Genomic DNA, 18,366 nt, shown 5'->3' with positions numbered 1-18,366 from the left:
AACTTAAATTTCTTTACGCATTGTGCAGTTGCAACACTGTTGATTTCTTTTGATAAAATGATCCGCAAAGTATATGCTAAATAGTGTTAAATCAACTAACATTTGTATTCAAGACAGTGGCCCCGCGTAGGGTACTAGCAAAAGTTCTACCCTTTAGTAGGATGAGTTATGGGTTTGATTCCTGGTGGGAAAACTCGGTCGAGAAAGTGTAGCAGTTTTTTCTTATCCATTCCAGTCTTCGTGAGTGTTTTTTTTCTGGGTTTTCCTTATTCACAGCAGGGAAATGCCGGGATGGTACGTAACATAATATAATCCCAGGTCGCTTCCCTATTCCTTTCTTCCTATCCAATATCCCGGGCAGTGTGATTGCCCAGAGACGTTGTTTATCTCTCATATGTGTGACGGACTAAAATGGCCATAGATACTGTAGGCTCAGAAATCTAATTCCTAATCATAATAATTGTATTAAAGACATTTTGCTCAGTGAATAAATTTGAGTACCCGTTAATTATGACATCCCAAATTGAGAACCCAAATTTCTAATCTGTATAAGAAAAAGCCAGAAAAAAATAATAGTTTTCGAAGTAGCAGCACTAAAAGTAATTTTTAAATTCAGCATACATTCACAAACATAATTGTCTTAGGATATCTTTCTCGTAGAGAAACTTTTGTATATACAACTATAGCCCTTTCAACACGGCGACAGTCATGGCTTCGTTGAGAACACTACTTTTCTTTCTTCTTGTACGCGGCAAAAATGGACTATCCACAAACCAAAACAATTGCAAATCGTTGAACGAATCTTACACAATCACTGCAGGCCGTTTCGAAGCACAATATTAATAGGGGACACTTCTATATCGATTTTAATCAACCAGCACAATTGTGTTTATCCGTGTTAAAAGGGATAGTAGGATATTAATTAATCTTTATTAATAATTTTCTTTTAACCTTGAAAATTTGGTATTGTCAACCAACTGGTACTAAACACAGTGTCAAAGTAGACGGAATAATTTTTTAATTAGTTCTGCTTCAATAATGAGGAAAGAAAACATAATTATATTTTCTTCAATTTACGTAATAGCTATATGGGTTTTTATGTTGTGTGACTAGCGAAAATGAAAAACACAAGATCTGGATGGTACGTTAGTGTCCACGTCAAATGATTCAGTTCCACGCATGACATGTCAACGTGCGTATTCACTCAATTATGCATTTAATAATGTATTCCCTCTTTACTTCAATAATTTTCTAATGTGAAACAAAGTCTCATCGCCTACACTTTTTTATAGTAGAAATTCTTACTACGTACTAAATTTGACTATCTACATTATGTAATCAACTCTGAAATTAATCATTACTACCACGATTTCAAGGTAATATGTAATTATAAAAGACAATTACAGCTGCATCGTCCATAGTAGTTTCCTCAGCATTGCAAAGGAAGTAGCACAATGATCGGAAAGGTAAGCTCTTTAAAATTAAATATTTTAATAATTTATGAAGTAGTAATTTCTAGTGCAATTTGACAATATTAGAATTTCAAATAAAATACCTGCTCTTTCCTTTATGATTGGAGGTATAAGCTTCATAGAATTCGTGCATGAATTAATAGAACCGTAAAATTATTTAATTTATTTGTCAGCTCTCAGATATCTATTACATTTGTTCAGATCAATGTCGTATAGATGGTAATAACTTTAGTGCATAATGCCAAAATAGAAAATAGTACATTCAAAAGTGTTCCGAGGACAAAGAGTTAAATTTGCTGATTAATATTTATACTAAATCAACAGAACTTTAAATATTTCATAAGCAACGATTAAGTACCATTGTCAAATACCATTACATTTTCTATTACTCACAGCATTTCTGATAAATGATACTCACGAATATGTAGGTCTACTGCCTTTTGGTACTGCTAAACTATGTAACGTAATATAAATTCATTTGTGAATTGTCTATGAATGATAATAAGTATATATCTAAACTAGCTAAATATAAGAACAAACTGTTTCGAATTAAAAAAAAAAAAAAAAAAAACCGCCTATGGCCCCCAGTCGATGGTCGCTTTGGCTTAAGTTTAGAGTTGCCCCTCCAGTCTGAAGGTGCCCTTGGACTTTGCAACATACAAAAAACAGTGCTTAAACTATTAAAAATCGTTACATTTCACGTAACTTCAGTACTCCGTGGGCTTCACAAAAATTTCTACAGTATTCTTCATTATTTTCTTCATTATTTTTGAGCAACCGTTATACCTACACCTGTTCGCCGTATTTGCCATATTTTACAACTACCATGCTGCTGAAACCTTTCGCATCCGACAAATAGTACTAACTTCCACATATTTTTTCTCGTATTAATCATAACTCTCCTCCCGAACTTACATTCCTAAACAACAAATAAAAACTTCAAATTATCAATTCTTACCTCATTTCTCCTGTAAATTTTCCTGATTTTTATAAAAAGTGGAGGGGTAACTCTAAACTTAACCCTTTGCTTTATTTGGAAGTCAACACCTATGGGAATATCATCATTCATCTCAGAGAGCGCGAAAACTTTGGATTCGATACTAATATCTGTCATTTTGGATTATTTTTAAGTGTCTCGATGTCCCCTCTATTGTGAACCCCGTTGCTGAGCTGATGGGGGCTATATTTCAAACTAAACGCGATCTTGAGTGTGTTTACACGTCTCGGTAACTCCCACCTGCAGATTAGCCTCGGCCCGCATACAATAATAGCTGAATTTGCAAGTCACCGCTAATGGAAGTGTCGCCATTACGAAAACTATGGATTTGGCACTAATATCGGTTATTTTGGATTATTTATACATGTCTGGGCATACCCCCACCCCCGTGACCCCAGACCCGCAGTCGAATGGGGTGAATGCGATCGGAGTTTCACCATTGATCTCAGCGACCGCAAAAACTATGTATTTGACACTAATATTTTGTCTCACCGGGGATCATTTTGGATACTTTTCACGTCGCGGGATCCCCCCTCTCCCGCAGGAGACCCTCGGCCTGCATACAATGGTAGCTGAATTTGCAATCATCGCCAATTTAAGTGTCACCATTGATCTCAACGATCGTGAAAATTATGGATTTGACACTAATATCGGTCATTTTAGATTATTTTTACATGTCTTAGTTACGCCCATAGCCGAATGGGGTGCGTGTGATCGGAGTTTCACAATTGATCTTAGCAATCGCGAAAAATTCCACACTAACATCGCACATTTTCTACTACTTTTACATGTCCCGGTAAACTCTTCCTTGAGACCCTTCCGTGGTTCGAATTTTGAAAAAAAAAAAACAAACAAAAAAAAAAAAAACAGCTTCGTTTTGGTCTGGGGCCAGGACCAAGGTACCCGTGACCAAAATTTGATAACTCTCGGACCACTCGTCTGGTCTCCAAGCTGAACACAGACAGACAGACAAATACACAAACAAACTCTTTATTTTATTTATATTCGATACAAAATAGGTCTATCTGAGGGGATCGTTTATTGTATGGATAGATAATTAATATTTGCAGCTAATAGTTATGATGCCTAGTGCAAAATTTCGTATTTTAAAATACCAGGGAAGCAAGAAAGTTCGTGCGCTTTTGAACCACCCCCGCTTCCATTTGGCTGCTGCGGCGACATCTGTCCCCGTAGCATGAAAGTTTTGACTGTTTGGGAAAGCTTATTCATTGACGCATCAGCCACTGTGAATATAACTACGCATTTGTCAGTGTAGGGTGTAAAAATCGCTCGTGATCATGTCAGTGTCAAATGAAGTTTTTAGAGCTTGTTTGCTTTACGAGTTTAAATTGGGGACAAATGGTGCAGAAGCAGCTAGAAAAATATGTGTTGCGCTCAGAGAGGGTGGAATAAGTAAATGTACAGCACAAAATGGTTCCAGACCTTTTCAACTGGTGACGAGACCTTTCAAGATAAGAATAGCTCTGGGAGGCCTAAATCAGTGGATATGGACCACCTGAAGGCCTCTAATGAAGATTATTCCAGTCAAACATGTGAGGAACTTGCTCACCGATTCGAGGTAAGCAGGAAAATTATTCGGGTAAGTCTGCATCAGTTGGGGAAGACTTGAAAACTGGGTCAGTGGGTCTCTCACGAGCTGACCGCTATGAGCCAATTTCTAAGACTGAATATCTGTTCATTTTTGTTGACGAGACACAAAATCTGTCCAATTTTGGATCGTATAATAACTTGTGACGAGAAGTGGGTCATGTATGACAATAAAAAACGTTCATACCATTGGCTATCACCGAATTATCCGAAGCCTTTGACTGCAAAACCGAACATCCATCAACACAAGGTTTTGCTCTGTGTTTGGTGGACTACAAACGGTATCGTGCACTACAAATTCTTGGAACGTGGTAAGACAATTACCAAAGATGTGTACTCATCACAACTGAGAACGGTAGCCACCAAACTGACCCAGAAACAGCCAGCACTAGTGAACAAAAGAGGTGTGCTCTCTAACCAGGAAAACGCGCGCCCTCACACCGCAAAACAGGCGCTGGAAGTAATCTCAGAATTTGGTTGGGAGCTTGTATCTCATCCTCCCTACTCCCCAGATGTCGCCCCTTCGGATTGCCATTTATTCTTGGCCATAGACAACTTTATGCGTGGCAGGCAGTTCAAGACTGAACAAGACGTCAAAAATGCAGTTGCTGAGTTTTCCGAGTCTCGGGAACAAATATTCTACAAAACTGGCATTTACAAGCTTGTTGAGCGCTGGGAGAAGGTTGTAGAAGCAAATGGAGGCTATTTTGCCGAATAACAAACCGTTAAAACCCTGTAATTGACAGTTTTCTTCCATAGTATAAAAGCGCACGAACTTTCTTGCTTCCCTGGTAGATTCATTTGTGATTTGTCTATGAATGTTAATAAGTACATATCTTAGTACAAAATAAGTCTATCTGAGGGGATCCTTTATTGCATAGACATGCTACTAAACTTACTCCATTCGATTCTCGGTGGGACACTCGGTTAAAACGTGTAAAACGCTTTTTCAAATCAGCCAACCCTGAATGAGGTTTTCTTGGGTCTTTCCCAGTCCCACCAGGCAAATGCCGGGGTGGTACCTAACTTATAGGTTCCAGGTCGCTTCCTTCCTTCCCCAATCCTTTCTTCCTTTCCTTTCCTCGGATAGTGTGCTTGCCGAGGGACGTCATTCCTCGTATACGTGCCGGGATAAATGTCCTAAGTTGCCGACAGCTCAGAAATTTAATCCCTAATCCTCATTCTAATCTATTTGATCAATGGCGGCTCTTGAGGGAAGGTATATTGCTAAAAATTTAAATTTTACTGCTACAAGTTAAGAAAACGAGATTCATTTGTAGCAAGAATCTTAAATATATGTAATTCAAATTGTTATTACTTCCTTGAAATCATTGAGCTTGTTAGTGGGGAAAAACATGGGAAAATAATTTGGGAAAAGAGATCCCTATTCCTAGCTCTATTGGAGTGGAAGTAGATCGGGATGCTGTAAAAAGAAATCGAAAACTAAATATTTAGTTCTTTTCAAGTTAACTGACATGAAAACTGACTTTCCCGACACCTTTAAGTCCAAGTTCAGCCCTCGGTGTGGAGAAAACATCCCAAGCGCCTCCTGTGTGGGGTCGGAAGGGGTTACATGTAAAAATAATCGAAAACGACACACGCAGATGTCGAATTCACAGCTTTCGGAATCACTAAGACGAATACGACACTCTCCAAGCTGTTTAAATTGATGCTTAGATGGGTACGCCACTGGCAAAAGGTATCCTGTCCCAATATGGTAAATTTCAATGAGACTCCACACTTACTTGAATTTGCCCTGTAGAGAAGATGATACAGCCAATAGAGCATTCCAATCGTCTTTGTCTTCCCAGATTTCCACGAACCCTGTTTTACAACATGACGGATGAGTTTCTGACTGCCTTGGGGCTTTAGTGAAATGAGAAGTAAGTCATCCGACTTCTCTAGGAGCCGAATATAGGACGAGTAGATTCTTAGGAAGATTCTTTACACACAATGTTACCGCGGATCTGTGAAACATACATATATAAACCGGAAAATAGGTTTCTGGAATAAAGGGACATTCGCGAGTTAGGATTACAAATACTATTTTTCAAGAACAGATAAAGTACGCACTAACAGTTAATTCCAATCAGCGGTGCTCATGAAACGAGACGAAACAAGAAATAAAGTCTCTTGTCTTGCCCCGTAAATTTTGTAAAATTCTCGTCTCGTCTCTATTCTCCAATACTATTTTCTAGTCTTGCCTCTCTTCTCGATTACTATTTTATCGCCTCGTCTCTTTCTTCGATTACTATTTTCTCTTCTCGTCTCTTTTCTCCAATACTATTTAATCGCCTTGTCTCTATTCTCGAATATTATTTTCTCGTCTTGTCTCTATTCTCGAATACTATTTTCTCGCCTTGTCTATTCTGGAATACTATTTTCTCGCCTAGTTCCTATTCTGGAATACTATTTTCTCGTCTTGGCTCTATTCTCGAATACCATTTTCTCGCCTTGTCTATTCTCGAATGCTATTTTCTCGTCTTGTCTCTATTCTCAAATACTATTTTCTCGCCTTGTCTATTCTCGAATACTATTTTCTCGTCTTGTCCCTATTCTCGAATACTATTTTCTCGCCTTGTCTATTCTCGAATACCATTTTCTCGCCTTGTCTATTCTCGAATGCTATTTTCTCGTCTTGTCTCTATTCTCAAATACTATTTTCTCGCCTTGTCTATTCTCGAATACTATTTTCTCGTCTTGTCCCTATTCTTGAATACTATTTTCTCGTCTTGGCTCTATTCTCGAATACTACTTTTTCGCCTTGTCTATTCTCAAATGCTATTTTCTCGTCTTGTCTCTATTCTCAAATACTATTTTCTCGTCTTGTCTCTATTCTCGATTACTATTTTCTTGTCTTATCTCTATTCTCGAATACTATTTTCTCATTTTGTCTCTATTCCCGAATACTATTTTCTCGTCTTGTCTCTATTCTCAAATACTATTTTCCCGTCTTGTCTCTGTTCTCGAATACTATTTTCTCGTGTCGTCTATATTCTCGAATATTATTTTCTTGTCTTGTCTCTATTCTCGAATACTATCTTCTCGTCTTGTCTATGATAGAATACTATTTTCTGGCCTTGTCTTTATTCTCGAATACTATGTTCTCATCTTGTCTCTATTCTCAAATACTATTTTCTCGTCTTATCTCTATTCTCGAATACTATTTTCTCGTCTCGTCCAAACTTTAGAATACTATTTCCTCGTCTCATCCTGATTCTCGGAAACCTTTACTCACCTCGTTTTATTTCTCTTATTTCTTCTTCTTCTGCTCTTATTTCTTTCTTAATTGCATCTACAAGTTATCAGAATGCTTTCTCGTCACGAGAGGTACTCGAAAGGTGTGATATAACATTTACGCCAAATTCATTGTTAGAGAATGACTTCTTTACTATTTTAAGTATTGATAAATTATCTTCATTGTGTTCGCACAATCACCGTTTCTTTCTAAAGTTTTTCACACTATGAATCATGCAACACTCAAACAGTCGTTGAGATTCTTTGAAACGAAATGAAATGTTTTAGTTTATTCTCCCATGTTTATTCCCTTTATGATAAAGAAGACGATGATTGAGGCAAGTGAATGATAATGGAAGAATTAGTGGCATGAGCATGTGAGAGGAAACGGATTATCCTGAGAAAATCTACGGACACGATGTTGTTCACCCACAAACTTAGTTGGTCGGAGATCGAACCAGAGGCCCCAAGCACCAAGGGTAAGGGCTCTACCAGTGAACCGCTGTAGCCCCCAAAACAGTCTTTAAGATTTAAGACATAGACGAGGTAGTGCTGCATATGAGACTTGCTAAATTTCTGGTCCCTCATTTAAAAACCTAATTCCCGTCTGAACGCTTATTTCGTTTTGGACGAACGTTGACGCGACACGAAAAAATTCTCGTCTTGTGGAAACAGTATTCACAACTGCCTGACGTATCACGTACAAACCCTTTTTACAATCTGACAATTGATAAATATCTGAGCAGCGGGGAGGATAATCAGATAAGAGAAATAAGTAAAGAGGTGTTGATACAGCTTTGTATGCATTGTTATTGATCCAGCAGTAGGATGCCAGCGAAAAGAAATATTGATTACATTAGTAATGCTTTGGTTTGTTTGTCTCTTTTATCAACGTCACGTTACCTATCAACTCATTCCTTTCTTCGGGTATTTTACTGAAAAGATGACCAGTAAAATGTGACATTAGAGAGAACAATTAGTTGCAAATAACCGTTCTTACATATTTAAGAAGTCATTTTTTTAAAAGAGTCTCAAGTTAAAATTCAGATAGGAGTGTTTATTTTCATATTTTTAACATCTACTTCTCGTAGGCTGTGTTGTTAACCTTGGTGGCAGTTTTTGTGTGCGTTGCTGTTGCCTATCCCCAAGGACCACAAATTTCGTTGCGGCTAAGACCTACTCCAGTGAAAAATGCTGATGATCTTAAAGGAGACGACACTTTCGGATTTGGCTATCACTATTGGGGTATGTAAACAGTAATTAAGGTCACTTTTTGTTTAGTTTTATGAGTTATTGTTATTAATATTGTTGCCATATTGGTAAAGCCTTGGTTAATCATTTAGATGTGTTTCTATTTAAATACAATCCCAACAGTATATTATTTAAGCGTTATTTTCCGCACATAATTCACGCCAACGGAATTCCATAATCATCATAAGTAACTTTCAATATCTAGCAAGTAATTTGCTTTAGATTGTGAAACTTTTGTGTAATGTGGTCCACAGCGTAACTGTTCACCTTGACGTAGCCGTTATCTTTTATATTGCAACCAATTAATTGTATTTTTTTTACCTTCTGTCTTGTTCTTTTCAGAATGTTTTAAAAAATTGATAATCAAATATTGCTTGAATGTTATAATTCGGAGCGGATAACGTGTGATTTCTTCCTAAAATATTTCACAAATGATACAAGGAGTTACAAAAAGGACTTTATTATTTAAAAAAAAACTAATACTGATTTGTTTACCTTACATGGAGGGATTTGGTATAATTTTATAGCAAAATACATCACTTTTTTTAAAACTTATATCTAAAGAGGTTCAATGTGACTTTCATTGGTGATGCGGTACATATCAAACCTGAAATCACATTTGCTCTACAACGTCATCAGATGTACCGGGTCGACCTGAAGATTTGTTGTGTCTTACCGAACATTCAGCTTCAATAAAAAACACTTATGCCGCTGATAAATAGTGGGTCTACTGGAAGGATCATTACCATAAAATTACGTTGCACATTTGTCGCAAACTTGTATTCTTCAAACAAAAACACACAGCTCGGAACCAGTGAACGCAGCCATCTTTGTTACAATTACCGCTAGCGCTTGCCATGGCCAATTTCTGAACTAGTGTACTACGTGTGTCAAAACTTGATGTATTTTGCTACAAAATGACACCAAAACCACGTTTGTAAGGTAAATGAATCAATCAATATGAATTTTCAAAGTTGTAAAAGTCCTTTTTGGTATATCTTGAATATTTCAATATGCATGGGCATGCTCGTGTCTTACAGGGTACAATATTTCTGGGTGATTTGTCCCCGTCCTTAAAGCTGCAGACTACTAGATATTTCTGAAAAACTAATATTTTTTCTTTTGCCCGTTTTCCGTAAGTGGAAAGAGGTAATAAAATGTAACTCATCACAATAATAGATAATATTTTTCTACACCCGAAAATAGGAATCGGAAGAATTTTCAGTATTTCCTTCCATAGAAATTATAGTCTGACCAAAATTTGAATTACTCAAAAATCTAATTAGGCCTATAGGTAGCGACTCGAAAAATGAACTCAACGGTAATTGATGACTTATCATGCTGTCTATGTTCCTTGTTTACTACTTTTTAAATAATATTTCTATTTATTTTATAAACCTTACACAAATTATTACAAAATAAATAAGTTATTACAAAATAAATAGAAATATTATTTAAAAAGTAGTAAACAAGAAACATAGACAGCATGGTAAGGAATCAATTACCGTTGAGTTCATTTTTCGAGTCGCTGCCTTTACCTAGATTTTTGAGTAATTCAAATTCTGGTCACACTGTAATTTCTATGGATGTCAACACTGAAAATTCTTCCGATTCCTATTTTCAGGTGCAGAATAATCTATTATTGTGGTAAGTTACATTTTATTAACTCTTTCTACTTAAGGAAAACGGTCAAAAGAAAAAAATATTGTTTTTTCAAAAATATTTAGTAGTCTGTCCCCTTTTGATTGTTAATAATGGTGGTAGTGATACTTAATATTTCATAAATGCTTCAATATTATTAGTTTTTAAGGGTAAAATATGTTCAAACGTGATACATACGCGTGCCATGCGTAGATTTTATTAAGCTAAACAAAATTATATGCATCAGTGGTGTAAAACAATTTGTTTCTAAAGTAAAATTTGAAGCTTTACAAGAACCACCCTAACTTATAAGGTAAAACGGACCTTGAAGTATACAGTACTGCCATCAACTTCTTTATGCAGGGTGATTTTTTTTTCTAACGGGTGGATGTACAGTAAGGTTTAGAATGATTAGAAGAATGTCGTTCATATTTTATAACTGTATAATGTTGTTTGATTAAAATACATACGGTTATCCAATATACGAATATTTTATTTCTCCAAGAAAATTTCAGATGGGGCAGTTTTCTCGCAGCATAATTTGTCTTCAATTTATGTCTCCAAAAACATCAGTTACGACTTTGTTCGTATTTCAGTAAACAAATATTTCATTATCAATCATACAAAATGGCATAAAAAATTTAGAAAGAAAAGTGGAAAGTTGGTTTGCTGATAAAATCAATTTTTTTCAAAGGAAGTATTTCAAAATTTTTCTTTGAAAGATTATCCCTCCTTTGTCATAATATAATTCGGCAATAATTCGACAGACCTATGAGTTTCATGAGTCAAGTAATGGCGAGGAATTATTGTGACATGCTTTTCATTTCTTAGGAAATCAATCTAGTGATTGAAGCTTTAAACATTCTCCATTAACAAGAATTTGGTTAGCATGTGAGTGAGAAAGTTTACTGGTCCAGTGTTTCTGATTATTTAGTTTATCTCCTTTATGGGTTGAAGATAAAATATCCTCTTTAAGAGGCACCATCACAGCGAAATTAAAATGCCCCCAATTTTACATTACATATGTGATATCTTCAAATAAGATAAAAGATAATCGAAAAACGGAACAAGAGCTCGGTAGACAATATTATTTTACATGAGATACCGTTATCACGACTCATTTATCTGCTTTCGATTTTAAGCCATCTAGAAAACCGGCATTTATTTTCGCGTTTCTAAATGGCTGCAAACGAAAAGATACTAGGTGACTTGTGATAACGGTACCTCATGCAAACTAATATTTTCTAACGCGCTCTTGTTCCACATTTTAATTATCTTTTAGCTATTTGAAGATATCACATAATTACTCTAAAATTAGCGTTATTTTAATTTCGCAGTGATTAGGCATCTTAATATGAATTCAGCAATAAGGGACAACATTTGTGGTAATTTTATACTTTCTGTGTCAATGAGGGAAACAGTTTTAATGATTTCATTTTTTTTCAGGTTTCCCATTCTGGGGTTAAATGAAGAGGACCAACGGATATGCAATAAACATTAAAAAAATAAACATATAACTCTTACCTTGACAATTATGGCTTGTACGAACTACACATATATTAACATATAGTTTGCACAGAAACAAAACCAACTTTCTTCACCAAAGGTCAAGCACTAGGGGTAACAATATTCATGAAAAGAAAAGGCCAGTTTGTCTTAAAAGTTCCTGACAGGAATTTATTTCGAGGGAGGGGGGATATCCATACGAAATATGAAGGTAATTGCAATAAAATTTGCACAATTACCTTTAAAAGTTCACTAAATTTGTAGAAAACGGGATATGAGGGGAACCAGGTGCTGCCTCATGATGAAAAATGAAAATAAATTAATCCTTTGCAATGAAGGCAATTTTTGATTTATTGACGTCTTTATGTGTCCGTTCATGTCTTTCTTTGAGGTTTGTAATTGATAGTAAAAGTTGATTTACTTAGTAGTTTCATATTATATATAAAATTAAATGTATGTATGTTGTTCACTGTAGTAGTAATAAAGAATTAAAACCAAGTAGTAATAAAGAATTAAGCAAACTGATTATTTGACTTATTATACTTATAACAGTCTACGTGTCTACTTCTTTTACGCATTGTTTAGCACAAGCAGAACACCATAAAAGGTAATTATTCCTTCATCGTATCATAAACTATATAGCATTCATGATACGTTATTGAATACAATCTGCTTTTCCATTCCAGTTTTCAGTAGTGTTGTCTGCGAGACGAAAAATACGGGCCATTTAGTGTCACCTCTTAAGTTTGGTACAAGTATCGTCTCGATTTTTTGATTAATACTTTAGAGCGCTGGACTCATGTCTGCGTGGTCCCCGGTTCGATTCCCAACCGGTGCTTCCCAATTTTAGGCGTCCACCCAGCGTCGTGAGGAGAACTCTGTATATCCGTTTGTCTCCATGTATGTACGCTCGCATTTTTATGTCACACTGTTTAACGCATTCACGGGTTTGTTGAATAGCACGTGAGCCTACGGCGCAAGTCTTCCGGTGATAAATCACTAAAAATTTGCATTCACTTTCGTTATTTATCAGTGTCTGTCAACATGAGTATCGGACTTAAAATTATATTTCATTTTATCATTTGCATCAAATTTTTTCCACTTAAAAGTTACATAGCATGTTATTTAGTCATTTAAGTTACATGTCATTTCTCCGGTAAAAATCCAGAAGGGCCAGTTTATACTTGGTCTGATTTCTTTTTACAGGATTAGAAACGGCTCGCTCGATTAGATTCTTATCTTACTAATATATCTTTCATCAATAGTCTGAAAATATTGCATAACATGTTTACAAGTTGAAAAATACAGAAGAAGAAGTTTACTTTTGACAGTGAGGTCATCTTCGATTTTCTTCAGAAACTACTCTGCCTATTTTAGTTCATATTTCATTACTTATTAGCTAGAGGAGATACAAGAGAAGAGTGGAAAAGAACCTATAAAATGAAGATGGCATTTCAGCGGGAGCTAGAATGATTATGTGCAAACGGTTTTCAGGTGAAATGGCGCGTGTTGCAGAATCTGAAGAGATCCATAAGATGGTAGAAATCTTAATGAAGGGCTATGAAGAATATGAGATGAAGATAAATGTTAGAAATACAAAAGCCGTGGTGATTGGAACGAAGGGGTCAGTATCAAATATAGAAGGGAAGAAAATAGAACCAGGCCGGTAGCCAGCCCAAAAATGTAGGGGGAGCGGTTGAAGTTAGGGGGGCGATCCAACCATATTATAGTTCATTACCATATTATGGTTCATTTGCAAGCCTACCGTGAAAATGTTAGGGGGGGCAGCAAAAATTTAGGGGGTAGGGTCCACTAGACCCACCTTGGATACGGGCCTGAATAGAACAGGTGACTAGTTTTCGATAGACCCTACTTAGGTAGTGTTATTAGTGATGATATGAAGTGTGAACCTTAAATAAAAGTAAAGACACGAATGGTGAAACAAGCCTGTGTGACCTTGAATAAAGAGCTGAGAAAAGGACTCAAAATACTTCGTGTGGAATATTGTACTGTATGGGTCAGAAACATGGACATTACGCAAATTATGAAAAGCTAATAGAAGTTTTCGAAATGTGGGTGTGAAGAAGAATGGAGACAATAATTAGTTGGATCAAACGAAAAGCGAATGAGAGGGTCTCAAAAATGGTGTGAAGAAAAGAAAAATTTTAGATATCTTTAAGATGAGAAAGAGAAATTGGTTAGGAAATTGGCTAAGAAGGAACTGTATCAGGAGGGACGTGATAGAAATATGGTGGCAAGGAAGAGAGGGAGACGCGAAGGAGACTACAATTAATGGGCGATATAAAAGCATAAAAATCGTATGTGAAAACGAAGTGGAGCATGTGAAAACAGTGGAGCATGGAAGTTTCTTTATTGTTGCAAGTGACCTGCCAATAATGACCCAGAGTCACCCCTTTTAGTAATTATACACCAGTGTTAGTGATTTCACTACCGAACTAGTGATATAGTACGTATTTGCAAAAATATTCACAGTTTAGTGGTTTTCGGTATTTCATTTCAGATGAAGACATATGACGAGGAAATGGTTCTTAAAATCATATTGAGAAGTTTGTTGTAGTTAGTCCAAAAAATTGTAGAATGTTTGGGTACTTTTTTGTTCTTACCTGCCTGAATGTAACCTCTACAGTGAAATGACCATGGGTTGTAAACAGAGAGTATCTGCTCCACTATCTTTCCTCCTTCACCGACTCGAAATAGAATTGCAAGTTGATAAGAGTGAGTAGGTAGTTTTCTGATGCAAGTATGAAATAATTATATAGTGTATTTAAGCAGCGCGCAAGCCCAGGCACTATACCTAAGAGTTTATAGAGAAAGAAAGGACCATAATACGACGATTATTTCAAAAGTTCTGCACATTGAAATATATTATGGAAGTAAATAACTTATTGTAAAAAATACCTTTACATCATCATCATCATCATCATCATCATAGGTATTCTGCCTTTACAGGTCTTCAATATAATTTCCATTCTTTCTTATGACAACTTCCCACCGTTTTGGTAAATTTTTGTATTCCGTATTGGACACCTTTATTGTTGAGCTGTCTGATCACTCGGGTTACCTCACTAGAAGCTTCGTAAATTGTATAGAAACGTTTTCCACGGATTGTTCTTTCAATTTTTAAAATAAATCGAAGTCTGGTGGACTCAAATCACGACTATATGGTGGGTTGGGGAGTATTTCCTATTCATACTTTTCGAATGCTTCCCTCACTTTTAGAGCAGCATACTATCTTGCATTATCGTGCAACCTTAGGACACCAGCTGGAAGCATGTCAGGCCTTCTTTCATTAATTTTCGGGTGCATAATATTTTGCAGAAACAGCTTGTAGTGTGCGCCTGTTACAGGCTTCCACAGTAGCAGTCTACTTATAGCTATCACTCCATTCATAACATACGCGTAGATCATCATGAGTTTGATTGTTGGCGGTGGAATTTCTTCGGAAATGGAGAGTCGGAACTTTTTCATTGTGACGACTGAGATTTTACTTCTGGTTCAAACCTCGTATCCAGGTTACATCAATCAACAATTCTTCGTAGAAACTGATCTTCTGTTCGGTAACGTTGAAGCGATTCTTTTGCGACATGCCTTCTGCTGTTCACTCAGATCATGCGGAACCCATGTAGAAACAATTTTTCTTATCTTTAACTTTTCAGTAATGATTGTGTAAACTGAAGTGACATGCATTCTGGCCTCATATGCAATTTCCTTACATATTTTTCGCCGACCTTTTCTCAAAATGTCATTCACAATAATCTCAGAGGGGTAGTCTGTTGCCGAGTTGTCCTCAGTGCTTACACGGCCTTCACGAAAACGATCCGACAGCCGTGATACAGTGCTACGATCCACTACATTATTTTCACAAACCTCTCGCAAAGCATTGTAAAGTTCAGTTTGATTCTTTCCACGTAGTTTCGATTTTGATATAGGAACGCTGGTCACTATGTGTAATCCGACCTGAGTCGGATTCAATTTCCATTTTAACATTGAATTTCTTACAACACAGCTACGACAACCAGCAAATACAGACACAACCGTCATGCTCAAACTCTGACTCACAATTGACATAAAATTGAACTTGACTACAAAGCTCAATCTGTTGCACATGCGCAGTGTTGTAAGATTCTTGAAATGACTCTCGTATATGAATAAAAAAGTTAGATTTCGATCTATTCTCATTCTTTCGATCTATTCGTAGAACGGTTTCTGATCTTACACATATTTTACAAATTAATTATAGTATTTGAGATTATGCATAACTGTGCTTCATTCTTGTGGTAATGAGTGAGCTCTAGGTGTTTGTTTCATCAGGATATCAGTAATCAAGAAGAGAAACACTACTAAATCGTCGTTATTTGATACATTTGCAAAACAGAAGGTAACAGATCCCTCCGTTAATATCGGAAAGAGTGCCACCTCTGGAATTCCTTTTTGTATAATTTACGTTGTATACAGCTCTGCAGATTTTCCAAAGGCTGATACAGAATGTAGTCCTGCGTCTGCTGGCATCAAAAGAGAAAGACACAAACTGTACTCCTATTTCTTTAAGGATCTCTTATAGATAACAACAGCCTCTAGGTTCTGGCCTGGTCGGTTTCACGGAACCAATAGTTTAAGGCTTAGAGTCCCTCTGAAAATAATATCTTCTGTCTCTGATTGCGACAAGGAAACTGCTGACCACCTGATCGATACTCTATTAAAAGGAAATCATTCAGAATCTTTTGGATCTTGTTGATTCAAACTTCAGTTTCTGTTACTATGTGTGTTCGTGTGTGGGTGTATTTTTTCGGGTATACGTTTGTTACAGGATTATTTGATGCTGGCTAGACGTTTCTTCATATCACGTACTTACGTTTTAGAGAGGTCTATTGTTAATAATGAACAAGTGAGTTCCTATGTTCTCTGTAATTATTGTTCTTCACATATGTAGCCACAAATGACAAAAGTTCGGGAGACTTTCGAGATTATATTGCTGGGATAAATGCATTGGTACCATAAACTTAGTTAAACTTAGTACCATAAAGTTAGTTACTTGGGAGGAGGGTGATTGCACCCCTTAAGTTTGAGATACATGTGGATTTCAATCAAAAAGTATAATACTATTCTAAGAAAAGAATCTACTTATATTCGAGATTCTTGTGCACCCCCAGATCAATTCTCATTTTCGGGTTAAATCTGATCATTTCTTTTGGTAAGAAATCCAAGGGGTATCTTTAACACAAGGAAATATACTGAATGTTTTGATCCTTCCCAATTGAATTTAGAGCTTTATGGATCGACAGTGAGGCTAAAGTCGTTGTATGCTAGTTGTTTCAGTGTTTTATATTATTGTTCTCGTATAGAGTGCATAGTAACAATTAAATCGTAAAACTATAAAAATAAATTGTAAATTCTCGGAGGCAGAGAGTAGAAATTCGTAATGGATATAAACAAGTAAGTCTCCCTTTAAATTTAATTATTGCGAAGAACTGAGTCTTTACATTGCGTTACGATCAAAGAGTTTCGTCTTTAAACTATATTAGAGTTAGTAGTGATATCTTGTGCATGATATAAGGAATGTTTCAATAGTAAATGCTCACGAACACTTTATTTTTAAATATGCGGTTGTGTTGGGTTATCAAGAACTTTACTTTCGAGGTAATGGATATATAGATTCTGTTCTGAAATTAAAGTAATCTTGTACAGCTATTAGGTACCAAGATAATTGCATAAGTTGAAGGAAATTTCATCCCTGATAGTGGTGAAGTATTCCTGACAAATTTGGCCCAAAGTAATAAAGCAAATTAAATAATTTAACACTTTCCTACAATGAGAAGAAAGTAATAAAATAAACTTAAAAAGAAAATTTTAATAGCATTCAGTAAATAGGCACATACTATTTGTTGGGGTAAATAGCAGAAATGGGACTCACATTTAAAGTATTAGAAATAGAGAACTAATGTTTTAAAAATATAATAGCTGAACCTGCGCCTTCTACTCAGCGCGTCGTTCTATTATGACCATGAATCTTCTTCCCACTGTGCATGTCTCCTTACTCACACAAGTAAAGGATAGGAGACTCTCAAATGAAGTGAATTGCTAAGTAAGGAAGTGAATTGCTATGTATAGATGTTGGGGTGAGTTTATAGCAAATTTGTAGAAGTAACGCGATATCAAGTGGAATTGTTTTTCTAATACATTCATATCAGTCCGAGTACGCCTCCTTATGTCTCTTGAGGCCTTCGAACTTCTCACAAGGGAACCTTCCGAAAATGATAGTTGCAGTGAAACATGTGGCCTATGCCAATTGAAAGAGCTGTAACAGAGATGAGCATTCCCAAAAAATTAGCTGCCCATAGCAATAGGTTCAAGAAATATAAGGGGTGAAAGTTCGGGAAATAGCAAGGTTGGACAAGGGAAAAAAGTGCAAATTCCGCAGAAAAAGGGGGGGCACGGCAAAATACAATGCTGACAAGTGATGTATAGAAAGAGACTTGCTACAATAAGGAACAAATGCAGGCCACCAGTAGGGTTAACAGTGTTGCCAACTGCAATAAAAAGTACATGTTTTGCAAAGAGCACTATATGAATTGACTTCAATATTCAGTGTCATGTAGAACATAAGATATGACGTGTATAATCAGTGGTACAATC

At 36.2% G+C, this 18,366-nt stretch overlaps 1 long non-coding RNA gene across 1 annotated transcript; it reads left to right on the top strand.

Annotated features, from left to right (window-relative positions):
- The first annotated feature begins 1,361 nt into the window (after positions 1-1,361).
- Positions 1,362-12,228, top strand: LOC145691654 (uncharacterized). The gene is made up of 3 exons (XR_014132468.1): positions 1,362-1,466; positions 8,406-8,559; positions 11,653-12,228. It is a non-coding gene; the product is annotated as an uncharacterized LOC145691654 (long non-coding RNA).
- Positions 12,229-18,366: the final 6,138 nt, after the last annotated feature.

This window comes from Thermobia domestica, chromosome 8 (genome assembly GCF_964235325.1).
Source record: "Thermobia domestica chromosome 8, izTheDome1.hap1.1, whole genome shotgun sequence".
NCBI lineage: Eukaryota > Metazoa > Arthropoda > Insecta > Zygentoma > Lepismatidae > Thermobia > Thermobia domestica.
The sequence above is the reverse complement of the archived record's forward strand: the minus strand, read 5'-3'. Positions and strand labels throughout refer to the sequence as shown.